Source organism: Ursus maritimus, unplaced genomic scaffold (genome assembly GCF_017311325.1).
Source record: "Ursus maritimus isolate PB19 unplaced genomic scaffold, ASM1731132v1 scaffold_17, whole genome shotgun sequence".
Lineage (NCBI taxonomy): Eukaryota > Metazoa > Chordata > Mammalia > Carnivora > Ursidae > Ursus > Ursus maritimus.
In genome coordinates, this window is record NW_024424119.1 from 883,331 (window position 1) to 910,419 (window position 27,089).

General features: G+C 41.6%; 1 long non-coding RNA gene across 4 annotated transcripts in view; it reads right to left on the reverse strand.

Annotated features, from left to right (window-relative positions):
• The window catches only part of LOC121103062, a 52,425-nt gene extending 27,835 nt beyond the window's left edge, over window positions 1–24,590 (reverse strand). For all 4 annotated transcript variants that reach the window (XR_005835177.1, XR_005835175.1, XR_005835176.1 and 1 more), the window contains exon 1: window positions 24,512–24,590. This is a non-coding gene — a long non-coding RNA (uncharacterized LOC121103062). The remainder of the gene's footprint in view (window positions 1–24,511) is intronic.
• Between the last annotated feature and the right edge of the window lie 2,499 nt (window positions 24,591–27,089).

Genomic DNA, 27,089 nt, shown 5'->3' on the forward strand with positions numbered 1-27,089 from the left:
GGGATAGACTGGTGATGGGTAGTAAGGAGAGCACGTATTGCATGGTGCACTGGGTGTTATACGCAACTAATGAAGCATCGAACTTTACATCGGAATCCGGGGATGTACTGTATGGTGACTAACACGATATAATAAAAAATCATTTAAAAAAAAAAAAAGTCCCCTACTATTATTGTACTATTATCAATAGTTCCTTTATGTTTCTTATTAATTATTTTTCGTATTTGGATGTTTCCATGTTGGGTGCATAAATATTTACAATTGTTACATCTTCTTGTTAGATTGTTCCCTTTATTATTATACAGTGTCCTTCTTTGTCTCTTTTTACAAACTTTGTTTTTAAAGTCTATCTTGTGGGGCGCCTGGGTGGCTCAGTCCTTAAGCCTCTGCCTTCGGCTCAGGGCGTGATCCCAGAGTCCTGGGATCAAGCCCCGCATCAGGCTCCTCTGTTGGGAGCCTGCTTCTTCCTCTCCCACTCCCCCTGCTTGTGTTCCCTCTCTCACTGGCTGTCTCTCTCTCTGTCAAATAAATAAATAAAATCTTTAAAAAAAATAAAGTCTATTTTGTCTGATACAAGTATTGCTACTCAGCTTTCTTTTGACATTCACTTGCATGATAAATATTTCTCCATCCCCTCGCTTTCAACCTGCAGGAATCTTTAGGTCTGGAATGAGTCTCTTGTAGACAACATATAGATGGGTTTTTGTTTTTTTTATCCACTCTGTCACCCTACATCTTTTGACCGAAGCATTTAATCCATTTCAATTCAGAGTAATTATTATATGTATTTATTGCCATTTTGTTACTTGTTTCGTGGTTGTTTTGTAGTTTTTCTCTGATCATTTCTTCTCTTTCTTTCATGGTTTGCTGGTTTTCTTTAGTGATATACTTGGATTCCTTACTCTCTACATTTTGCATATCCGTTACTGTTGTTCGATTTGTGGTTACCATTCAGCTCATATATAACATCTTTGGCATAGAGAGTCTACATTAAACTGATGGTCACTTAATTTTGAACTCACTTTTTACTCCTCTCCCTTCCACATTTCAGATATTTGGCATCATATTTTACATCCTTTTGTCTTGTGTTTCTCTTGACTGACTTTTACAGATAGTTAATTTTTGTTTGCTTTTGTGTTTCCTATTTTTCTTACATTTACCTATGGTTTTTGTTTTCCACTCACACAGTCCCCCCTAATATTTCTTGTAGGGATGGTTTAGTGGCCATGAATTTTTTTAATTTTGCTAGTCTGGGCAACTCTTTATCTCTCCTAGTTTGAATGATAGACTTACTGGATAGAGTATTCTTGGCTGCAGATTTTTCCCTTTCAGCACTTGAACACATCATTCCACTCCCTTCTGGCCTGCAAAGTTTCTGCTGAAAAATCACCTGATAACCTTTTGGAATTTCTTTTGTATGTAATTGTCTACTTTTCTCTTGCAACTTAAAAAAAATTTTTTTTTTTGTTAGATTGAGAGAGAGAGATAGAGTGAGCAGGGGAGGGGCAGACGGAGAGGGGCTGAATCTCACAACCCTAAGATCATGACCCACAGATCATGACTGAAATCAAGAGTTGGACAATTAACTGACTAACCCACCCTGGCATGCCTTTTATTTTTTTTTTAAGAGAGAGGCAACCTTTAAAATTCTTTATCACTATTTTGTACTATTTTAATTACTATGTGTCTTAGGGTGTACCTTCTTGGGTTGAATTTGTTGGGAGACCTCTGTGCCTCCTGAATCTGGATTTCTGTTTCCATCTCCAGATTTGGGAAGTTTTCAGCTATTATTTCTTCAAATATATTTTCTGCCCCCTTTTCTCTCTTTCTCCTTCTGGGATCTCCATAATGTGAATGTTATTACACTTGACGGTGTCACTGAGTTCTCTAAGTTATTCTCATTTTGTAGTATTTGTTTGTCTTGCACCTGTTCAGCTTGGTTGCTTTCCATTACTCTATCATCTAGGTCACTGATACATATCTCTGCTTCCTGAGCCTACTATTTATTCCATCTATTGTATTTTTAATTTCATTTATTGAGTTCTCCATCTCTGATCATTTTTTTTTTGTCTCTTTGTCAAGGATCTCACTGATGTCCTCCACCATTTTCTGAAGTCCATTCAGTATTTTTATGATCATTTACTTTAAATTCTCTATCAGGCATATTACTTATGTTTTGCTTAGATACCCTGCTGTGATTTTGTCCTGTTCTTTCATTTGGGACATATGTCTCTATCTCCTCATTTTGTCTACCTTTCTGTGTCTGTTTCTCTGTGTTAGGAAAGTCAGCTATGTCTTCTACTCTTGAAAGTAGTAGCGTTATGAAGAAGAGTCCCTGTCATTGCCCTTCAGTTTCATGTCCCCCTGCTCACTGGAAACTGGCACTTCAGGGGAGTATCCTATGTATGTTGCTTGCATCCTGCTATTATGTCAGAGTCAGTTTTCCTTTCAGTCCAGATGTCTGTCTGCACTGACTCCGTGACTGTTGTGGGCTGTGGTTGCTCTCTGCGATGTTAGTGAGACCCACGCAGGCTGGCTCTGAGATGGCATAACCACAGAAGGGCTTAGGGAAAGGGCACTGGTGTTAGCAAAATTTGCACTGAGCTGCTAGTCCTAGGCCAGATCTCCTGAAATGCACCAGCAGCCAGAGGTACAGTGGGAGTGGTGTTAACAAAATTTGCCCTGAGCCTAGGGTGGAGGCCAGTGGACTTGGAGTTGGCAAGTCCTCAGAAGAACATGTGCATGGGACACACTGCTAGTAGGTCAGGCAGTGCTGCCTCCCACTGTGAGGCTGGGGAAGAAAATGGAGCCTGCCAGCTCCTTTGTTCCTGGTGAAGTCCCCCAACACACTCCCCAAATCAGTATAAACAGATCTCCCTCCCCTGGTGCAAACTGTCAATTCTGTGTTGCCTCTCCTCAGGCTGTTGTGTCTTTAAGGGCAGGACCTAGCTATCATTAGCCCTCCCAGCTCACCCAGTGCTGAGTCAGCTGACTTCTAAAGCTCTTAGCTCTAAGTCCCACTGGTTATACAAATTCATGGAATTCAGCCCCTCAGGTTTTCAAGGCCAGACATTACAGGGGAATTCGTTTTCCCTGTGTGGGCTCCCTGGTGCTTCCCCTCTCCACAACTGCAGCCCCTTCCTCCTGCAGGCAGCTCCTGACCACACCATTTCTGCCCTCCCTAACCTTTTGGATGCAGCTTCTTCTCTACATTTAGTTGCAGAGTTTATTCTGCAAGTCTTTGGATCACTCTCCAGTTTATTTACTTGGATGTGAGTAAAATCTAGTTGTAAACATGGAATGAGGTGGCCGTCCTCTTCTGCCATTTTCCCACACTTCCTTGTTTTTCCCTGTTTTTCAACCCATCTATTTTCCTGTGACAATTTTTTTTAAGTAGTCTCCACACACAACGTAGGGCTTGAACTCATGACTCTGAGATCTAGAGCCCCATGCGCCACCAAGTGAGCCAGCTAGGTGCCCCGACAGATTTTTTCATTTTCACTTACATCAGTAAGCACAGCAACTACTGTAGCAAGCAGCTGATTAAGCATAAGGGCAAGGACAGATACTAAAGTCTTGTAACTTTCCCCTAGGGCTGACTCTTAGATAAAGCCTTTCATACCAGAGGAAAATAATTCATTATCTGGACCTCTAAAATGCTGGGTGTAGATGGCATGTTTCATTCCCAATTCCTGTATAATTTCCTATAGTTCTTCCTTGGAGGCCCAGTGTAATGGAGGGGAGGGAGCATCCCTTTGTTAAGCCGGCTACCTTAATGCCAGCATTTATCTAATTAATCAAATTAGCTAAGTGCTAGCAATTCTCATCCATGCTAGTGGCATATAATCTTTGTCTTGAGGCAGGCTGAGCAAGTGACTGAGGCTATTTCTGACTAAAAACTGGCCTGGGTCTTTGTTTGAATCAAACGACATGCCTATCGATCATTTTCCTCCTCTATGATAATGTTCACCTCATCAGAGGAGTCGTTATCCCAGGGATGCCATGCTGAAGGGGATACAATAACTCTCCCTTTAGTGCATGATAGTCTGCACCCATGCATCTCTGCCATCAAACATGCCATAACTTTTCAGGTTTATTTTTTTAGTAATTTCTACACCCAACATGGGGCTCAACCTCATGACCCCAAGATCAAAAGTCATATGCTCTTCCAACTGAGCCAGCCAGGCACCCTATATGCCATAATTTCTAAGCATTCCTCTTGCTGTTGGATTCTTTTGGACATAATGTCTGCACTAGAAAAACATGCAGCTCGTACATACTTTTTCAAAGTTAACACTTCTCTAGTCTGTTCCAATTCTTTCCTTACCTGTAATTCCATTTCCATGGCATCTCTTAATGCATAGATCAATGGCCAAGCTACCGCTGCAATTGCTTGTTCACTTTCCCTTCTCCATTTCCTTTTCCCCACCATTTTGATAAGATATCTAACAATCCCTGGGGGCAGGGGGCGAGGGGAGAAGGGCATCTCTGTATTCATACACTAGTTCAAAATGCTCAAAAAACATGCCCAAATCTCCCCAGATGGAGGTGGCTGGCCAACCTGGGGTTTCCCCCTCAGACAACAGGCTTTCTCCAGGCGCAGCCCCATCATCCATGCTTGCTTTGTTTTCAGCTTCCCCGCTGGCTCGCCAATAGTTAGAAGGTGATGAAGGGGCAGTAAAGTATCCTCCAGACTGAAAAGGCACTTTGAGACTGAAAAATGAAGGTGGCCACTCCATACTGTTTATACAGTTTTATTCAGGGTAAATTACTGATGTAGGGGATTGGGTAGGCAACAATCCAGGTGCCAGGCAGCTACTCTATGCCCAGTTCAGACCCTGACTCACAGCTTTTATATAGCAAGGGACATTGCTGTGAATATCTGAAGCTCCTGCCTACTTGAAGCATTCTCCCTGCTTCTGTTAGGAGCACAATCATTTCCTCTGGGAAAGCATCTCTCCCACATTATCAAGCCATCCATGTATCTGAATGGGTTGACCACACTCTAGGCCACAGGCCAGCCCAAACTTTCACTGTAACTCCTGAGAGAGTTGGGGTTGCATATCATATAGGATTGGATTCGATGCAAGTAACAACCTTCCCCAAAGTGGCTTAACCACACAGAAATGGGGCCTGTGTGGCTCAGTTGGTTGAGCCTCTGACTCTTGATCTCAGTTCAGGTCTTGATCTCACGATTGTGGTTCATGCCCTACGCTGGGACAAAAATGGACAAGGAAAAAGAAATATCCAGTTCTAATGACATCAGTTGAGAACCTAGACCCAGCCATACCTAAAAGCAAGATACCTTTAAACTGTGAGCTAAAAATTTCTCTCAATCTCTCACCAAATATATTTCATACCCCAAATCTCTCGTATTTCATGATCCTCTAGTTTCTTCCAAATGAAATTATATGGTAAGATTTAGACATGAGGGTATATATTAACAGGAATTCAACATTAGGAAGATAATACAGCGTAGTGGTCAAATACACAAGTTTTGGCGTCATGTTGCCCAAAATCAAATCCTGCCTCTACTACTTACTAGCTTGGTTACTTTGGATGAATTTAAACCTTAGATTTTTTTCAACTACAAAGCAGAAATGAAAATAGTACCTAGCTCATACAGTTACTGTGAGAAGTAAATGAGATATTGTAGATGGAACAGCTGATAAAACTAAATTTTATAATGAGGAGGATATTCTGAGATATGCAGAAGTGGTTTTATTTAGCAGTGCTTTGCATGACTGAACTAGAAGGAAAGGCTGGAGAGTAGGGGCAAAGAGCAACTTGTCTCTTCTGAGCACTTATGTGCTCATAGCCACATTGTGGATTGGGAAAAGAAACCTTGACAGAAGTGTGATCCCCACAAAAATAGGCCCTTGTCAGTCTGAGCAGGGAGAAGCAGGAGTAGGAGCCCAGATTTTGGTCACCTAATAGCATATATGTAGAAGCAGAAACGGAGTACACTGCTTGGGTTGAAGGGGCTTAAGGGAAGCACCTGGGAAAATGCTTTGACCTATTTCTTCCCCTCCCATCTTATACTGCATTATGCTTTTGTTCTTAAGGGCACAGAAATCACAAAGCAGAATAAATGGAAAACAGCATCCTTGACATGCCCAGCACAGAGTCTGGCAAATAATCAAGTCCTAAGGATGTTCAGAACTACAAACATATGCTTGGATCCATGCTGAGGATTTGCTCTGCAACCAGAACTATATAACACCCCAACTTAGCATCTAATATCTTGTTTCAAAGGAAACTGGAAGAGGCTAGCTGTATTACTTTAAAGAACTGCCACCCCAAAATCCCTGCCCTTTGGAATATACAGGCCTTATTATTTAGGATTAGGTTAGGTCACAAGTGACAAGAAACCTGAAATAATAGTGGCTTATTTCTTCTCATCTAAATGAGGTCTAGAGATTTGACAGTCTAGGTTAGGTATGATGGGGCAATAATCAATTTTCTGTTTTTGCTCTGCCATCCTCAATACATGCCTTCCACCTCGTGGGCCAAGATAGTCACCCATTTCCAGCTATCACATCTGTACTCAATCCAGCAGGAAGGAGGAATGATAGAAATAGGGAATGCCTCTTCATTTAGGGACATTTCTGGATTGTACACACAATTTCCATTGCATCTTGGGGACCAGAAATAAGTCATGTGACCACACTCAGCTGCAAGGAGGAAAGCTAGAAAATGTAAACTGTATTGGGATGGCTATGTGCTCAGGCAAAAATCTGGGTTCCATTATAAATGAAGAGGTAGGTAATATGTACTAAAATGGATAAGTAATGATTTCTTCCACACAGAAACATTCTGGCCAGTAAACATGTGCATCAACAATGCAAAGATGGGAGGAAGGGTGTGAGGGGGATGGGGGGACATGTGGCATTCAACAGGGAAAGATTCATCAAATGTTCTTTCCCTGAATTGAACATGCATTTCCTGGAATACCTCAATTACAGGCAGAAAGTAGCATTTATAGAGAGCCTACTATGTGCCCAGTACTTTCATACACATTAATGAATCCCAGAGAAGTAAAGTGACTTGCCCAAGGTCACTGAAGAAGGGGGGGAGCCAGGATTTAACTTCTAGATCTCAAGCCCTACAATGGTTGCCACTTTACTCTTTTTTTTGAGGGTCAGATACCAGGAGCAAGAAAGATTCTAAGTGAATGCCAGTTACAGTACTGGGTTTACTGCTATGCTGTGAACCCCATGGGCTTTTTAACCTAAGACAGTGTTAAGACTTCCACAGGCTCTAAATTCCCAGTAAGAGAGACAAGGAGACCTAGCTCCCAGGTGATGCTTTGTTTTCTGAAAGAAATAGAATTGTTGAGGGATTTCGATGCAAGTTTGGTTCCCGATTCTCTTTCCTAACTGACCTGGGGGGGGGGGGACTGAGGGTGAGGGAAGACAGGAAACAAAGGATTACCGGTGGCCCCTATCCACAACTATCCCTTCCCCTATATAGCAACTAGAGATACATTTGTGTTAACCAGCTTTTCCTTTAAAAGCAATTACTGCCATGCCAAGCCTCATTAACAACTCAGCGTGAATTCTTTTAAACAATTTACTCAGCTCTTAGCTGAGGTCCTGTAAGTGTCCAGCTAGAGCCCCTGGATTTACCAAAGGGCAAATTTATGAAGTATATTTATTGCATTTACTGCAATTAAAGAAGGGAAGCAGATTCAGAGAGATGACTGTAGCAATGGATGGTACAGAAAATGTACTGGAAAGAGATCAGCCTTCATATGTCTTTCATTGACCAGCACAAAGCAGTGTGGAAAGACAAGAAAGCAAAAGACTGATTCACTATGTCTGTATCTCTGGGGTAAATACCCAGTAGTGCAATGGCTGGGTCATAGGGTAGCTCAATTTTTAACTTTTTAAGGGACCTCCACACTGTTTTCCAGAGTGGCTGTACCAACTTGCATTCCCACCAACAATGTAGGAGGGATCCCCTTTCTCCACATCCTATCACATTTGCTGCAACATGGACGGCACTGGAGGAGATTATGCTAAGTGAAATAAGTCAAGCAGAGAAAGACAATTATCATATGATTTCTCTCTTCTATGGAAAATAATAACTAGGAAGATTAGTAGGGGAAGAAAGGGATAAAGAAGGGGGGGTAATCAGAAGGGGGAATGAAGCATGAGAGACTATGGACTCTGAGAAACAAACTGAGGGCTTCAGAGGGGAGGGGGGTGGGGGAATGGGATAGGCTGGTGATGGGTAGTAAGGAGGGCCCGTATTGCATGGTGCACTGGGTGTTATACGCAACTAATGAATCATCAAACTTTACATCAGAAACCAGGGATGTCCTGTATGGTGACTAACATAATATAATAAAAAAACATTAAAATAAAAAAATTTTAAAAAAAGACTGATTCAACAACCAGAAGGCCACTAATTCACTGTTAAGGGCAGGCAATATGAGGTAGTAGCAGTTGCTTTCAGACCTGGGCTGTTCCTGCATGCATAGCAGGATTCCAATGCAGAACTAGCCACCAGCTCAACACAACCACTTTAACTCTGACAGCCTTGCTCAAATTGTAAATTTCATTGCATAAATAATAAATACTGCTCTTACTATAGATCCAATAGAAATAGACTTTTCTTGTTCTCTCTCTTCTCCTTGAATTTTTTTTTAAAAAAAACTTATTTTTAAAAAATGCAATGTGCTTTGTAAAGGGAAAAATATCACACAGAAGGCATTGGTGTTCTCGGTAAGCAAGGGAGCTACCTCCAGCAAATGAGCATTTGCTGTGAGAGGCGGAGCAGAAACAGCTCTGTGACAGCAATCCTTGCAGCTGAATCCTGGCTTGCCACTTACTGGAAGTGTGTGTTTTAGCAGATCTTAACCTTGCTCTGCCTCTATTCCTCATTAGTAAAATGCAATCATTGTGAGTTATGAATAAATGAGAGATTCCTTTCCCTTCCTTTCCTCTTCCTGTACTGCCAAAGCATTCATGTTCACAACCCCAAATATTTATAGAGATTGCTATTATTTGCTTGCATTACAATTTCCTAACGTCAGTTAAGTCAACATGATGCAAGAGGATCGAGACCTTTTTGGTCATTTACTGGGCTGAAATCTTGTCAGACATGCCTACAGGATTCAAAATGGCAAAAGCCATATAATTCAAAAGACCTGAGAATATGGTAAGTTCAGAGTAATGTCAGGTTCAGGATACTAAAGGTCAGGAGGACATCAGTAGGATATTGGGCTAGTTTAGTCACCACCCCAAGGCCTAACACATATCTTCATTATTAAATACCACAGATAGGGAGCTTCAGAGCTAATCTGAAGCCATTAACATTGAACAAGATGTAAAGCTCCCCCCAATTTCTTACGCAAGATCCAGATCAAGGCAGGCCACTCCAACTCTGACCTGAGCACCAATCCTAGGGGAATAAACCATCAGGAATGAGCCAGTACCAGGGCACCCTTTCACACAGGTTTCCATAAGGAGCCACTTACATGCCTGACCAAACCCACTGGTTCCACCCCCTTGAGGGGAAATTAAAAGAATAGCAAACATTGTCTAAAAGCACCAATGCAATGCCAATGAAATAAATGTTGAAAAAATATCAAAAGGAAATCCAAATTATTAGCATAAGTGGGGTGCACCACATCTCAGGCAAGCCCTGCCACATGCTCAAAGTTTGGAATTGTCCTAGCAACTGAGAACCCAGGCTGAGCCTGGTGGTACAGGGTGACTGATCCCAGCTGTAGGCAGAAGAGGCCCAAAAGTTTAAGGTCAGTCAGGTTCTTCCTTTTAGCATGGAGAGAGGTTTTGCAGAGTCTCCTGGTGAAAGGAAATGATCTTGGCGGCTATGGAATAGCTGAGAGTCTCTACAGTGATTCAAGGTGAGGGATTTAGAAAGTCTTGATGGTATGAATACAAAGAAGGCAATCACAGCCGTGATTTTTCTGGGTGAATTGCTGAATCTCCTTTTCTCAGAATTACACAAGCCAGGACATTATTTGGGAACTTTATTTTTAATGATAACAATTTTAAAGCTAGAATAAGCCACAGGGATAAAAGGTACAGCATAGGAAATATAATCAATGGTACTGCAGTAGTGTTGTATGGTGATAGGTGGTAGCTACACTTGTGGTGAGCATAGCAGAACATATGTTACACACAGAATCACTATGTTGTACACCTGAAACTAATGTAGCATTGTATGTCAACTGTACTCCAATTTTTTTTTAAAAAGCTATATACCAATGGATTTTTGTTTGTATCTAGTAACTAACTCTTTATTCATATGTATTTTGTCTGCCTTCATAATTATCAAAATATTTTTTATGACATGCTTTTCTTAAGTTACTACAGACTTCTTTCCTTTTCTCTAGGGTCTGACGTGAGTCCAGTCCATTTTACAATCAATACCCTTAAGTAAAACATGGAAGAGGAGAAGGAAAGAGGGTGGAAAAATCTTGGTTTTCATCAGTTTGTGATTCCTGTATATACATGCCCCTGCTACCATACTCTCATCTCTCTTCCTCGGAAGAACAGGTGGGGCAGGATGATGTTTCTGCTGGTGGGACATTTTTTTAATTGAGGTGAAGCTCACATTACATAAAATTAACCATTTAAAAGTGAAAAATCAGTGGCATTCAGTAAATTTACCATGTGTGCAAACCCTACCACCATCCAGTTTCAAAACCTTTTCATCCCTCCAAAAGGAAAATCCATACCCATTAAGCAGTTACTTCTCCTTACTCCTACCCCTATACCTTAGTGACCCGTAATCTGCTTTCTGTGCTTTTGAGACCTTGCTTGGTCACTTCCTCCCTAAAAATCCATGGAGATGTGCAGGCTGTAATATTGTCTTTCTGACCTCAGAGAGACCAGGATGTAGATCACTCTGAAAACATGTTTAAACTGTGGATCTCCCCAATGCTAAGTGAAATAAGTCAAGCAGAGAAAGACAACTATCATATGATTTCTCTCATCTATGGAACATAAGAACTAGGATGATCGGTAGGGGAAGAAAGGGATAAAGAAAGGGGGGTAATCAGAAGGGGGAATGAAACATGAGAGACTATGGACTATGAGAAACAAACTGAGGGCCTCAGAGGGGAGGGGGGTGGGGGAATGGGATAGGCTGGTGATGGGTAGTAAGGAGGGCACGTATTGCATGGTGCACTGGGTGTTATACACAACTAATGAACCATCGAGCCTTACATCGGAAACCGGGAATGTACTGTATGGTGACTAACATAATATAATAAAAAATCATTAAAAAAAAAAAAAACTGTGGATCTCCCAGGAGGAAATTATTCTGTTCCCTTAATAAGAAAATATAAGAATTGCATTAAGAAATCAAGTCATCATATATTTAAAGCCTCACCTAATAGATGGATCGATGGACTTCTTGTAACTCATCGGTCTCACAGCCACTACTACATGCTGGGAAAAAACCTTTGTATTTGTAGCAAGCCAAGGAGAAGAGAATTGGACACCTTCACAACAGAATAAGAAGTATATATGGTTGTCTCATTTAAAAAGGAGACACTGACCCAGTAATAAATTAAATGTGCATAATTAAGCCTAACATTAGTGAAGGGTAATCATGATGGGGAAATACATTCCTGAAAATATTTTTAAACTTTTTTAAAAACAAAAGTAGTACTTGATATTATAAGATATAATGAACACTCTTACTATAATATAGGTAAAAGACAAGAGAAAAGGAATAATCAAAGGCCACTCCCAAATTGAGTCTAGAAAATGGGAGGGTATTGGCACACATAATAGAATTAGGGCTATCCAGGAGGAGAATGAGTTTAGGGTGTAGAAAGTTGACTTTGCTTCCAAAAATGCGACTCTGAAGTAGCGGGGAAGGGTACTCAAGCAAAGGCACAGAACAGGCCAGTGATAATGTGGGGGTAAGGTCAGAGGTCAGGTCTAGGGATCTGGGCCTAAGAGCCACCTACTTCCAGTGGGGAGGGGAGGGAGTTAGTATATCTGTCCAAGCGAGGTCTCTGGGAAGGGGTGTGATCAAACAGATCAGATCAAACCTTGGGGACCACCCATATTTGAGGAGAGAGAGTAAAGCCTCTGAAAGAAACAAGTAAAAGTCTTGAGAAATAAAAGAGGAGACACAGGATGGCTGAGAGTCCTGGAGACCAAAAAGGAGAAATGTCAGGATTGGGTGGGTAGGGGTATTGTGCCCATATTCCTCAGAGAGGTCAGAGGAAAGGTAAACAGAAAAGATTTTGCACTGAGGATGCCCCTGCGGCCTTTGAGAGGGCAACTGCCCAAGGTCTAGAGCCTGTCCCTGCAGGGCTAGAATTGAGAGTGATGAGGGAAGGGATGCAGCACATTTCAGTCTTTAGATGTCTGGTGATGAAAGAAGGGAGGAAAATCCCATGGTGGTTTAAGGGAATAACAACAGAGCAAATTTTCAAAGCAGGCAGACCCTGACCCTTGTGGCAATGGGTAACACATTCACATGGGGTTTCCTGGCTGGTGCTGGCCAAGGGTGGTGTAATCCAGCACTCTCTGGTCAGAGTTTTACACCAACAGGTATCATAGAGTCAATTCCAAAGTTCATTAGGTAGCCAGCTTGTGAAAAGAGCAAATAAACCCTTAGCGGTTTTTTTTTCAAATCTCATTATCTATACAAAAATGACCTCTGGAATAGCGGATAGAACCTCTACCCCTTTTAGAAAGGAAGTGCATCAAACATAGAGTCACTGCATCAGAAGATGAACAGTTCATCCACATATTTGGAGAAGGTGGAGCCTCAACAAACACAGTTCTCATTAAAAAGGGGAGTGGAAGAAGGCTGGATACAGTGAGATTGAAACAAACAAGATGAAAACTCCTAACTTTGTCAGGCTGAGACTGACTGGTAGTGGTGGTGGTGCCTCCCCAGGAGGGGCTTGGAGAGTCTGCAAGATGAAGAAGGGTCATGGGGCCAGTTCATAGTTCAGGGAGTGGCATAAGAATGGGAGTAGGGATCTTTTAGGAGGTTGGAATCTGGGGGGGGGGGGTCAGCTGTTACCAACAGCCACTGCCATGGAGTGGGGAAGGAATCTTTTACCACCACCAGTCAGAGCTTGGCCTCAGCAAGCAGTAACTCTAAAGCAAGGTCTAGTCACCTGAATTTGATGAAATAAATACTCCAGTAATATAGTAAGGATTCCATGAGGCCCTAGAAAGACACTGGGGTAATAGAAAATCCACTTAGAACTTAAGATAATTTCTGTGGCAGGGTAATTGAATGATACAGAGTGCCCATTGCTAAAAATTAGGCAGAATCCCACTTACTGGAACCAGGGAATAAGATCCAAGTAGATCACCCACCCCCACCCTAGGCTAAACAGGAAAACTAAGCTCCTAAGTATTTCCCTGTTTAGAGACCAGATTAGTGGATTACTCTCAGATTCTGGAGTAGGTGAAGGCCTGCAGCAGGGGATGAGGGGGGAGGGATTTGGGGCCAGAATGAGGTCAGTCATTGCCAAAGTTATGTGTCCAGCTCAGCCTTGGGCATCGACTCCTATCGTGTTTGCCAACACCACCAAAGAATTCCCCACTTCTCAGGTAACACCAACTTGGTGTCCTACAAATTTAACTCAATTCTGACATTATCCACCTGGAGATAGCATCAGATCCCACAAGTTAAGGGCTCAGTCCCACAAGACTGCCCGCAGGAACTTCAGATGCCAATTACAAGTCCAGATTGCTATCTGTGCTACTGATAGACCACCTATAAATTAAAGGTTCCCACGACCCTCTCCTGGGTTTGATTAATTAGCTAGAGCAGCTCACAGGACTCAGGGAAATATTTTCATACATTTACCAGCGTATTATAAAGGGTATTATAAAAGATACGGTGAATGGAATTTAAGAAACATAACAAATGGGGGGCGCCTGGGTGGCGTCTGCCTTCGGCTCAGGGCGTGATCCCGGCGTTGTGGGATCGAGCCCCACATCGGGCTCCTCTGCTATGAGCCTGCTTCTTCCTCCCCCACTCCCCCTGCTTGTGTTCCCTCTCTCACTGGCTGTCTCTATCTCTGTCAAATAAATAAATAAATAAATAAAATCTTTAAAAAAAAAAAAGAAGAAATGTAACAAATGAACATGAGAGAGAGAAAAAAAAAGAGAGGGAAGCAAAACATAAGAGACTTAACTATAGAGAACAAACTGAAGGTTGATGGAGGGAGGTGGGTGGGGGGATGGGCTAAATGAATGATGAGTATTAAGGAGTACACCTGTTGTGTTGAGCACTGGATGTTATATTTAAGTGATGAATTACTAAATTCTACTCCTGAAACCAGTATTACACTATATGTTAACTAACTAGAATTTAAATAAAAACTTCAAGAAAATAATAAAAATATAAGATACAGTGAACACCCAGATGAAACGGTATACAGGAGCTTGCGTCCCTGTGGAATTAAGGTGTGCCAGCCTCCGTGCACTTGGATATCTTCACCAACCCAGCAGCTCATCACATCTTGTCAAGAGTTTTTATAGAGCTTAATCTGAAGCATCCCCCTCTACCTTCCCCTCCCTGGAGGCCAGTGGGTGGGGCTGAAAGTTCCAACTCTCTAATCGGTCTCTCTGGTGACTAGTCCCATCCTGATGCTATCTAGGGGCCCCACCCTAAATTACCTCATCAGCATAAACTTAGATATGCTAAAAAGGAACTTCTCATAAACAACTTTTTTTTTTTTTTTTTTGGTGGGCAGCAAAGCAAGTTTTATTGAGCAACAGCAAAGTGATAGTAAAAAGCTCCCAAGAAGGGAGGGGATCTGAAGGGGTTGCCCTTATGAATAACTTTTAAAAGAGTTTTAAAAACTACTCTCACCATGAGAGACTATGGACTCCGGGAAACAAACTGAGGGTTTTGGTGGGGGGAGGGGGGAATGGAGATGGGTTAGCACTGTGATGGGTATTAAGGAGGGCAGTATTGCATGGACTACTGGGTGTTAAACGCACACAATGAATCGTGGAACACTACATCAGAAACTAATCAGGTACTGTATGGTGACTAACATAACAAAAAAATAAAAGAAACACAAAAAACAAAACAAAAAAAACTACCCTCACTTAGGAAAAAAACAACAAGAAAAAAACGCCTACTCTCACTTTGGAAATTCCAAGGGTTTGGGGAGCTTTTGTGCCAGGAACCAGGGACAAAGACCAAATATATTTCTTATTAACCACAGTCCCTACATGGAATCAGAATGGCCCACGGCACTGTGGCATTCTGGCTCATCAACATCCAGTTGAGAATCCTTGGGTCTCCAGCATCTCTGACCTTACCCCAGGGCTAGCATTCTCTTCCAGTTCTAGGCAATGGGTCAGAAGGGCAGATGCAGCGTCAGAGGAGTGCTAGGCCTGGTCTGGGTACGCTCCCTCTACCTCTGAGGAGCAATAAGCAGGTCCTAAGAGGAACTCACTTGTGCAGTGCCTGAGAGGCTCGGTTGGAAAGGCATGTGACTCTTAATCTCAGGGTTGTGAGTTCAAACCCCATGTTGGATGTAGAGATTATTTAATTAAATGAATAAACGTAAAAAAAAAAAAAAAAGGAACTCACTCATGACCCCAAAGGTGACTCTCCTCCCCCAAGTCTTCTCTCTACAGAAACACCATTTTAGCCTTTGACCTGAGGACAAGGACAACCAGGAGCCTGTACAATATAGGTCATATCTTCCCTTTTTAATTAAAATTTCCACTTCAGTGCAGCCTGATTTCATTCACTCCCTGTGGGGTCCTGCTCCTTTAACATTTTCATTGTCAATTACTTTATGATTCCCTTATTTGGGGCATACAGTCTTCCTTTTAACCATCAACTCTCCTATCTCCTCTAGGTTAATCAACCCAGTATGAAAGCAGACTGAGAGTCAGAAAAGCTCAAAGTCAAGAGGGGTCAGGCAGCAGTCAAAGGCTGAAGACTTCCCAAACATAGAGGCAGAGACCATATGCTTTCAGGGGCTTTGGCAGCCAAAGGCTGTGCTCTGCATATTTATGGTACATGCAAAAGCACATAGAGGCTGAGAAAGCCATCAGCATAGAGTTGCTGTCACCCTGGGCACTACTTTTTTAGAATATGGGATCTACTGCTGGGATTTTCACTTTTCTCTTACCCCATTTCATCAAATGTGGGTCTATCTGACACTAAAAATCTGTGCTTTAACCACTCTGCATGTGCAAGAAATAGAAAGGTACTGGCCCACGTGTCCCCTACTGTCCTCTAGTAATGGACAATTTCACAGGGATTTGGAGGGAGGGACCAAGGCAGGACCCAATATAACCGGCATATGCACATTCACCTTACAGCCCAGTGCTTAGCATATGGTGGGTTTACAGTCAAGAAGTGTGTGTTGAAGGGAAAAAGTCAAAACTATTCATTTGTGGGAGATCAGAACTTGATGTCCTTTACCTGTCTGAGCTCTGTGGATAAGATTAGAATGTGGAAGGCAGCAGAGAAAACAAACAGGGACTGAACTACAGGGCAGTTCTGGGTCAAGACGGAGACCCGCCCTCAGTGATCTGCTTCACCAGTATCTTCTATCTCTGAGTAGATTTTTAAACTCTCTCTTCTTTCCCACTTTAAAAAGGGCACTTCTGGGGCGCCTGGGTGGCACAGCGGTTAAGCGTCTGCCTTCGGCTCAGGGTGTGATCCCGGAGTTATGGGATCGAGCCCCACATCAGGCTCTTCCGCTATGAGCCTGCTTCTTCCTCTCCCACTCCCCCTGCTTGTGTTCCCTCTCTCGCTGGCTGTCCCTGTCTCTGTCAAATAAATAAATAAATAAAATCTTTAAAAAAATAAAAAATAAAAAATAAATAAATAAAAAGGGCACTTTTTACAGACATTCCTAACAGACTACACACATTCCTCGGGTCTCTGAATCTTTGTCCATGCTGTGCCCAGGCCACCCTTCCACCTCCATCTGTCCTATCAAAACTCTACCATTCTCTAATGCACATCTATCACTTTATATCCTGAAAATCTACCTGTATTCTCTTTTTAAGTTGCAACAAAGAGCAGTAATTGTTACTCATACATGATACCTTATTCTACCCCTTCCTGTGTAGCTGTGGGCAGGTTACGTAGCCTTCTTAAGACTCAATTTCCTCACCTGGAAATGGGAATATCAACAACCAAATAAATGAAAATAAATTTTCAAAAATGAAAATACGTGAAATGGTGTATGTAAAGTGCCTATCAGGGTCCTGGCATATAGTAAACTTTCAATACATGGTAATTCCCTTTCTCTATTGTTCTGCTTACCCCATTATAAGATAATTCATACCTCCTTTACCATTCGATAAAACTACTTTTGTGAAAATAAAATGCACAGATTGTATACTTCACCTTGTCCTCTTATTAACTTACACGTCTTCTTTCCTCTTCAGTTTTCAGAGAGTTAGAGGCTTAACCTTATATGAATTATTTTACTGTCCCATCCATGGGCCCAAAGTGACACATTCAGTATCTCAAACACAGTACATGCTTCAAAAATACTTGTTTCATTGAAAGCATGAATAATAAAGGAAGGTAAAAAAGGAAAAAGCTGGAAAAAATAGTCTATGACAAAAATGAAATAACTGTGGTTTTTAAAAATTCAGTATGATTTTTTTTAAATTTTATTTTTATTTGTCAGAGAGAGAGCACAAGTAGGGGGTGCCGCAAGCAAGCAAAGGGAGAAGCAGGCTCCCTGCTGGGCAAGGAGACCGATGTGGGATTCCATTTCAGGACCCTGGGATCATGACCTGAGCCATCAGACACTCAACTGACTTACCAACCCAGGCGTCCCTATTATGATTTCTTTCAAAGTAAACTACCCCCAACGTGGGGCTCACACTCTCAAACTCAGGATCGAGAGTGGTGTGCTTCACAGACTGAGCCAGCCAGGCATCCCCACTTTTTCTAAGACATTTAATTGCTAAGAAATTTCGAAGTTTAGGGCACTTGGGTGGTTCAGTCGGTTAAGCGGGGACTCTGTTTCTCCTTCTACCCTTCCCCCCCTGCTCGTGATCTCTCTCTTACACTCTCAAATAAATAAAATCTTAAAAAAAAAATTTCTAAGTATATTTACTCTTTGTTTTACCATATGTAAAAGTGACCAGAATAGTGCCTGGCACAAGTAAATAGTGTATGAGCTTTTATTATTATTCCCCTCCCCTATAAGTGTACTTCTTTTAGTTTAGGCCCTGGCAAATACTGTCAAATACTGTCCCTCGATTACTGTTCAAACTGAGATAAGTAGGAAGATCGCTGGGCTTTTGTTTTGTTGGGGGGTAAGAAAGTATGGGTGTGGGGGTCGGTAGGGGAGAAGCCCATTAGGTCTGATATAGAAAATCCTGCCTGAATGCTGCCATCTAGTGTTCACTTCAAAAAGCTAGCAATATCCCAACAGACTACTCTCCTTCCTTCTAAGTAAGGACCCTAATACTGTTTTGTTATTGGAGCCCAGATTTGGGGAAATTTTGATTACCTAAAGTACAACTTTTGACAGTAATGAGGTGGTAACTGAGAAACTGGAAATTTCCCTAGAATTCTAACAGAAATTACCCCATAGTAAACTGATATAATTGCAACCAAAGTCAAAGAAATGAAATTTGGGTTATTCTGTGAATCCTTCCTACAGGTACATGTGGCTTCTGTTGGGAAGGGGAGTGAGAACACAGGTGTTTATTTGAGCACCTGCCATGTAACAGTCTCTCTACACAGACATACTCTAATTCAGGTATCCCCAGACCCCTCTGAGTTAATATTACTCCCCCCATTTTAAAAATAAGAAAATAGAGGCCTAGACAGTTTAACTTGCCTGCTTTTTTTAATCAAGTTGAGAAAAGAATTAGGATTTGTACCCATGTCTATCAATGTCAAGCTCTACACTGTTTCATCTATATTCCAATGTTTGTTTAAATGTTTGGAAATCCCAGACAGCCCACAAACTGTGGTTAATATCCTTATAGATTTCTACTAGTGGTAGAACAGCAAACCAAAGAAACACAAAACCCTCGGCATAGTAATGTCCTTAAAATAAATTATACCAGGTCTCCTGGGTGGCTCAGTCAGTTAAGTGTCTGTCTTGGGCTTAGGTCATGATCTCAGGGTCCTGGGATGGAGTCCCACATCAGCCTAATTGCTCAGCAGGGAGCCTGATTCTCCCTCTGCCTGCCGCTCACCCTGCTTGTGTTTTCTCTCTGACACATGAATAAATAAAATCTTTTTAAAAAATAAATTGTACCATTGAGACCTGAACCCAGACTTTCAAATACCTAAGTCAGAAACAATAGATGCTAAGCACAAATTGACTTAATTCAACTTTGTAAGAACTGAATCAGATGATAGTAATTTAAATGGAAAATGACAAATAAATAATAAAATACTAACCTTACTAAAAGCATCCTACATTCTTGTCTATTTTTATTTTTTATTTTTAAAAGTAATCTCTATACCCAACATGGGGCTCAAACTCAGGACCCTGAGATCAAGAGTCAGATGCTCTACTGTCTGAGCCAGCCAGCCAGGTGCCCCTCTATATTCTTATCTTCACGAGAACTGAAACTAATCATAGGTTTCACAGTTGTAGAAATCATGGAGATGTTATTTTTAGTTACTTTTAATTAAAAAATAAGCTTGTGCTCAATGCTGAAAAGTTTTTTTTAAAAAACAAGAGGAAACAAAAAGCAACACCAATCTCTAAAATTCTTTTTTTTAAAGAAAAAAAAAAGATCTTATTTATTTATTTGAGAGAGAGAGAGAGACAGCCAGCAAGAGAGGGAACACCAGCAGGGGGAGAGGGAGAGGAAGAAGCAGGCTTCTAGCAGAGGAGCCTGACGTGGGGCTCGATCCCAGAACTCCGGGATTACGCCCTGAGCCAAAGGCAGACGCTTAACAACTGAGCCACCCAGGCGCCCCTCTAAAATTCTCTTAAATTCTGATGCGTATGTGAAGTTTTAAATCTATATTTGCGAATGTGTGCGTGAGTGCATTTCTATAATTTTTAAAGATTTTTATTTTTTATTTTTAAAGTAATCTCCACACCTAACGTGGGGCTGGAACTCACGATCCCGAGATCAAGAGTTGCTTATTCTACGGACTGAGCCAGCCAGGTGCCCCTGTATAATTTTTAAAGTAGCAACACACTAAACACGCAGTTTGGTTGCCCCCCTTTTTTTTTTTAAGTTTATTTATTTATTTTTAGTGAACACTGCACCCAATGTGGGGCTCGAATTCACAAGCCCACGACCAAGAGGCACATGCTCTTCTGGCTGAGCCAGCCAGGTGCCCTGGTTGCCTTTAAAAAAAAAAAAAACTTGAGATGGATTGGTAACAGTTTTCCATGACAGAATTATTATTCTGCAATTTTTTAATGGCTGCATTAAGTTCCACTTTATGGATAATCATGTTATTTAACCAGACTCAATAGTTTGGTTCAGATTTTTACTATTGTAAGATAATGCAGGGGTAAACAACTATACACCTAAACCTAACATGTATCTCTGTGTTAACATTTGGAGAGAAATAAGCAGTAAAAATGGAGTAGCTTTAATCAACAGTCTTGAAGAAAGCACAGGGTACAAAGAGTTAACAGGAAAATAAATGATCAATTAGACTAAGCACCAAAGTTACCTGAGAATTAACCCTTTTGTCTTCAATGTTCCAAATGAAGTTGATAGAAATTGCTTTCTCGGAGGCAGGGCTGTGGCCCTTCCTGTGTGCTATTATGACAAAATTAGAAGGAATCAGGGTGCAGTCTCCAGTTAAGAAGGACAAATTAAATGCTTACACAAAGGAAACTGTTAGAAAATCAAGTAATATTTCTAGATGGGCTTGCAAACACAGGCAGAGGTAAGAATCTGAAGGAAAGATTAACCAGAGACAGCACCCTGTGAAGTCAGGGTTCTGGAATGGGGTGGACCAGTGTTGGAAACCCAGATCTGCTAAGTACAGGAATTGTGATCTTGGGCTATGCACTTAAAGTCCTTGACCTTGTTACACATTTTCCTCATCTTGAAGGTGGAAAAGTGATAAAGCTTCTCTCTCAAAGTTGTTAAGATTAAGTGAAATGTAGCTTCTATGCAGAGTAAAGTGGATGGCATAGAGTAGATGCTCAATAACTCATAGTTATTAACCAGGGAACAGTCTTGCCCAATCAGGGTAGAGAAGGTATGGTGCTTTAGCCTCAGAGGCTGGAACTAGTTAGAACTCAATCCAAAGGGAGGAGAAGGCCTAGGTCACAAAAAGGATGCTGGCGACCGTGGTGAGGGCCAGATAAGGAGGCTAAAATCCCAGAAACCAGGATGACACTTGGGGTCCATGAAAGGCAAAGGAAGGCATGTGAGAGCACAGCTAAGTGCTAAGGACAGGAAGTAAGTCCTCAGTTGGAACTCTTCTAACTCTTCAGATTTCCCTAGGAGCCTCCAAAGCTATACAGCTTTTACACAGCTCCTTTTACAAGGATTTCCCTCCTTCCCCCTCTGTTTGCCTCTGTTAAGTTTCATATTGATTAAACTTTCAAAGTTTACCATTTCCTAAAAAGTACAGCCTTATTCCACAAAGACAATATAGAGTTTTTTTTCTTGGTGGAAGTGAGAGGAATCTCAGAATTCTTCAAAAAAGCTTGGCAGCTCTCTCAATCGCCTCATCACATCTTACTATCCCTACACCCCAAGGATCCTACTTTCTCACTGTTTTGTGAATATGTACACTTCTCTAGATCTTTACTATCACCACTGTAGTTCAAAATGACTTCATGATGTCAGACACCTAAAATTATCTCCAAACTGAAATCTTCATTTCTACTTGTGCCCATGTTGATCCTCCATTTGCACTTAGAATGATACCATATTATAAAAACAAAAATATGATCAAATCTCTAACTTAAAAAACTTCTAATAAGAAAACTTCTAATAATGTTCTCTACTATCAGGATGAAGTCACAATTCTTTAATGTTGCCCACAAAGCCTGTAAAACCTGGGCTTTGTCTCTCCAGATTCATCTTGACAACCCTCCTCTTTGTTCATAATGCTGCAATAGCACTGATTTTTTTTGCTCCTGGAAGTCATTGAGCTTTGTTCAGCCTCAGGACCTTTGCACAGCATGTTCCCTCTGCCCACAAGGCTCACTCCACAACTTTCCACCTGACTGATTCCTCCTAATACTTCAGGTCTCTAATTTGTGACTTATTCACTGACACCTACCCAAATCTTGCAAACTAGGTTAGGTCTTTCTGTTGTATACTTTCATAACATCCTGTACTTTGTCATGGCTGTACTTATCACAACCCTAATTAAATAATAGTTGTTTGGTTATTGAATATCTAGTTCTTTGGGTTGACTGTGAGGTCAATGAGATCAAGGATTTATATCTTATTATGTTCAAAGCTATAAACCAAGCATATACCACAGTTAATAGCACATAGTAGGCACTCAATAAATGATGAATGTCCATAATTATCCATATTGGCATCTTTGGTCATGTATTTGTGCATGTGACTGCTAAATATATAAAACTAGAACAAAAGAAATGTAGCTGATTTGCTGAATTCTCTTTGTGTTGGAGGTTGTTCTTTGCCTACTTATTCTCTGAGGGAGACTCACTATAGTAAATTTTCTTCCAGTTTGACCTGAAAAAGGTGGTTTATCCATACAAAAAGAGCATGTCAACTATAAAGGATAGGGGAAATCAGGCTGTTAGCAATCTCTATATCAAAATTTAATGCTAAAGGAAAATGGAGCAATGGCCTACAAAGCACACAGGTAAGAAAAAAGTGTGATGCAAGAATGTAACATTCAGCAAGGTGTTTTCAGATATAAAAACTAAGAGAATGAAGAAAATAAATTAAATCTCAAATTTCTATTTCCAGTTATGATAGGCTAGGTTATTAAGATCAATATATCCACAGATCATGACTATATAAACATAAATAAAAATTCCTCCAAGGCACAAAATTGCTGACAAGATATTAAGGAACTATTGCCAAAAGCTAAGAGAAGGTGGAAGCCCAGAAGAGCAAATGAAGGTATAGAAGCACAAAAGCTACTCTTGCCTTGAGGACATTTTCTAGATAGGGAACATCTAGTATTGTTTGTAGTAGCTTCACTGAGCATGGAAAGAGCAGCCAAGGTACAGGGCTACCCAAAGTGAAAATGCTATTAGGTGACTCCACCTATATTAAATTGGGACTCCACTGGCTATACCCTAAGGATAAGGGTGAACCAGTATCCAAGAACTTTAAGAATGATTGTTTTTTACATTGACTATAAAAGGAGGAAAAAAGCACCCCTTCCCATCCCATCTTTGAGATGTGGCCACTGCACAGCTCTTGCTTAGATTTGTAGCCTGGGTTAGCAATGACTCAAGGAACCTCAACCCATGAAAACAGTCTAACTGAGAAGGCTTCAAGGAAAACAAAAATCCTTTTTGCAAGAAGCCAGAAATACTTTTCCTCACAGTTTTTCAAAGATAAGAAGCAAATACACAAGGAAACTAGACACTATGGACAATATACAGCAGAAATATCAGGCAGCACAAAGGAACCAGAAAATAACTGAGACATCAGAATTATGATACAGATTAGAAAACAACTATGACTACTATGTTTGAAAAAATAAAATAACTCTGGGGCACCTGGGTGGCACATCGGTTAAGTGTCTGCCTTCGGCTCAGGACGTGATCCTGGCACTATGGGATCGAGCCCTACATCAGGCTCCTCTGCTATGAGCCTGCTTCTTCCTCTCCCACTCCCCCTGCTTGTGTTCCCTCTCTCGCTGGCTGTCTCTATCTCGGTCAAAAAAATAAATAAAATCTTAAAAAAAAAAAAAACTCAACTGCCAATTAGCAGGAAATAGGACAGAGGAACATGTTGAAATGCTCCATATATATGCAATTATATATATGCAAAATCCAAACTGGAGGAAACTGTAGTGTCAAAGGACTGAGGTCAGTCAACAAAAAAATTGTAAGTAAGAGAGATCTTTCAATTTTGCAGATACCTTTTATCAGATTAATTTCCCTTCTATTCCTGGTTTTCCATAAGCATTCATCATGAGTAAGTGTTTAATAATTTCTTCTACATTTTTTGAGAGGACATTTTCTCCACTAACCCATTAATATCTTGAATGTGATGTTAAAACAATCTAACTTGCATAAAATGTATTGCTCTTTCTATATAATACTGGAATTAGTTAACATTTTGCTTAGGGGTTTTTATATCTACGTTCATGAGCAAAAGTAGCATATAATCATTCATTAATTTGGTATCTTTGTCTGGCTTTCCTATCAGGGTTATGCTAAACCTCACGAAGCGTTGAAGTGTTCCCTGTGTCTGTCTCCCTTTCCTCATTTTGGAAGTACCCGATTAAGACAGCAAAGTTATCCTGCTAAAATGTTTGACTTAACTTTCCAAGGAAATCAGGGTAGCCTGGAGTCTTCTTCGTGGGAAGACTTTGTACTACTCTTTTCAATTTGTTTTTAAACGATTTCAGTGTTCTATTTCCCTCCGCACGGGAAAACAAGTACCTGCCCAGAACTTCTTTATTCCAGGGAAGCGGACCGCAGAAACCTCGCGCCACAGAACTGAGGAAAACGCGCACAAAACACGTCACTTCCAGTCAGGAAGAAGTGGCGTAACCACGCAGGGCGCAGTCCGACCTTCAGAGCCCCTTCCTGCGAAAGCGGCGTTCTGACGTCGCCACGCAGCAGAGTACCCATAGGACCGCAGCAAAGCCCATTGCATCATGGGACACACGTCAGTATGTCGGAGCTTAGTGCGTCAGGGCGGGCTTCTGCAGAGTACCCTGTGCGTCTGTTCCTCTTCCCTGCTCAAACATCTCTGCCCTCTATTTAGAAGGGGGGGCGTTCCCATTTTTAGGGGGCAAGAAGATGCTAGAGGATGGCGCCAGTTTAGGTGCCGCTAAAGGTAACAGAATCTAACCCGGGGCCTGAAACCAATCAGACGGACTCGCTAATTGCCATATCTCCCACTGGTCCACCGAGGGCGAGGGTCATATGACAGACTTCTGGCTTTGTTGTCACGTGACTGTGGCGTCGTGTGCAACTTTTGAGACTGCCAGCTTGTAGGGGGCGTATGCCGTTACCGCCTTTCTACCTTCCCGCCGGCTGTGGGTCCCCCATTGTTGGCGCATGCGCAGCATACGACTGCTGCTTGCCTTAAGTCTTCTAAACCCTATTTCCACCATTTCTTACTTTGGTGTCCAGAAACGCGCCCTTCCTTGGGCTCTTGAGGAGGTTGTCCGGGAGCTGGCGCTCAAGGGTAGTTTTTCACCTCCACCTGATGAGACTGTCGCGGTCGCCAGCCCTCCCTCCGTCCCCGCCCCCAGGGTTGAAGGAAGGGTGTGACAGGCAGGGCTGTGCCGCCGGGGATTAGGGCCTGCGTTCGGTGTTCTGTCGAGAACGGGAGCTAGCGTGGGGAGGCTATGTCGCCGTCATCTTCCCTTTCCCTTGGGTTATCGGGAGTGCGCCTGCTTCCCACGACCGTATTCTCACACCTAGGAGAACCACAGCCCAACCTCTTTCCGCTAATGTAAATAAAAGTTGGCCTGTTTATTAGACTTTTAGCTACCCAGTTCGGAAATACCTTGCTGCTTGTACATAATTTCCATGCTCGCCCCACGGTGCTAGGACTAATCCACCGCTGCTCTCTCTAGATCCTTCCTATTGTATTTAGCATCCCCCAGCGTCTCATGATACCTGATTTGATTTGACATGGTATTTTTTACCCTCTCCTGCTACTTTGTTGAAACAAATGCTTCAAAAATCTCAAAAATATTTTCTTCTAGTTACTAGTTTTACTGTTACTAGAACATATTTTCCCCCTTGTACTGCCTTGGCATTCCCAACTAAACAAAACCTGATTCTTACAAAAGCATATATATTTTTAAAGTAATCTTCACCAAAGGTGGGGCTCAAACTGAGGACCCTGAGATCAAGAGCCACATGCTCTACGGACTGAGCCAGTCAGGCGCCCCAAGAACAAGAATATTTTTATTAGCAACAAGAAGACCATTTCACAATGAAATTGTTTCTGCTGCAGACATTCAACAGCGGAATTCCTGTTTGAGCAAATACAGATGAAGAGGCTGTTTGATCATTTCAAATGTCATGAAAAAGTAATACTTTTAAGGAAATGCTTAAAAATAAATAGCTGCCTGTTTGTCTTTTACTGAAGTTTAACTTTCAGAAAACACTTTTATTAACCAGTCTAGCATATTGTGGAATGTGTTTCTACTGAATGGATGAATGGCTCCTTTATGTTTGGTTTAAATATCAAATAGGTGATTTATCTGACATGCTGATATTGATAGCCCTGTGCAATTGCTGTTGAGATGTCTGCAATTCACGCCAATGTATTTTCACTCTGAGCCATGAAATAGGGGCACCTTGGTGGCTCAGTTGGTTAAGTGACTGTTGATCTCAGCTCAGGTCTTGAATTCAGGGTCATTAAGTTCAAGCCCCACCTTGGGCTCTGTGCTGGGTGTAGAGGCTGCTTAAAAAAACCAAAACCATGAAATAAGGCATTCAATACACTTCATTCCCATCAGGAGTTACAAACAGACCTGCTTTTCCCTCATAGTTAATCAAACTTAATTCTGAGGAATTGCTCTCAAAACTTCTATTCAGGGTGGGACGCCTTGATGCCTCAGTTGGTTAGTGTCTGCGTTCTGCTCAGGTCATGATCCCAGGGTCCTGGGATGGAGTACTGCATTCGGCTTTGGCGGCTCTGGCTCTTTGCTCTGCAGGGAGCATGTTTCCTCCCTGTTCCTGCCGCTCCCCCTGCTTGTGCGCTCGCTCTCTCTATCTCACAAATAAATAAATAAAATCTTAAGAATAAAAAAAAAAATTCTATTAAGGGTAAGAGTTTTAGTGATTTTTAAAAATCCCACCTATTTTTTTTAAAGACTTTTATTTATTTTTTAAAGTAATCTCTACGCCCACCTTGGGGCTCAAACTTAACAACCCTGTGATTAAGAGTCACATGCTCAACTGAGTGAGCCAGCTAGCTTCCTAAAAATCCAATCTATTTTTAACCTAAGTTTGGTAAAAGTTTTTATAGTCATACAATTAAAAAATTATAATG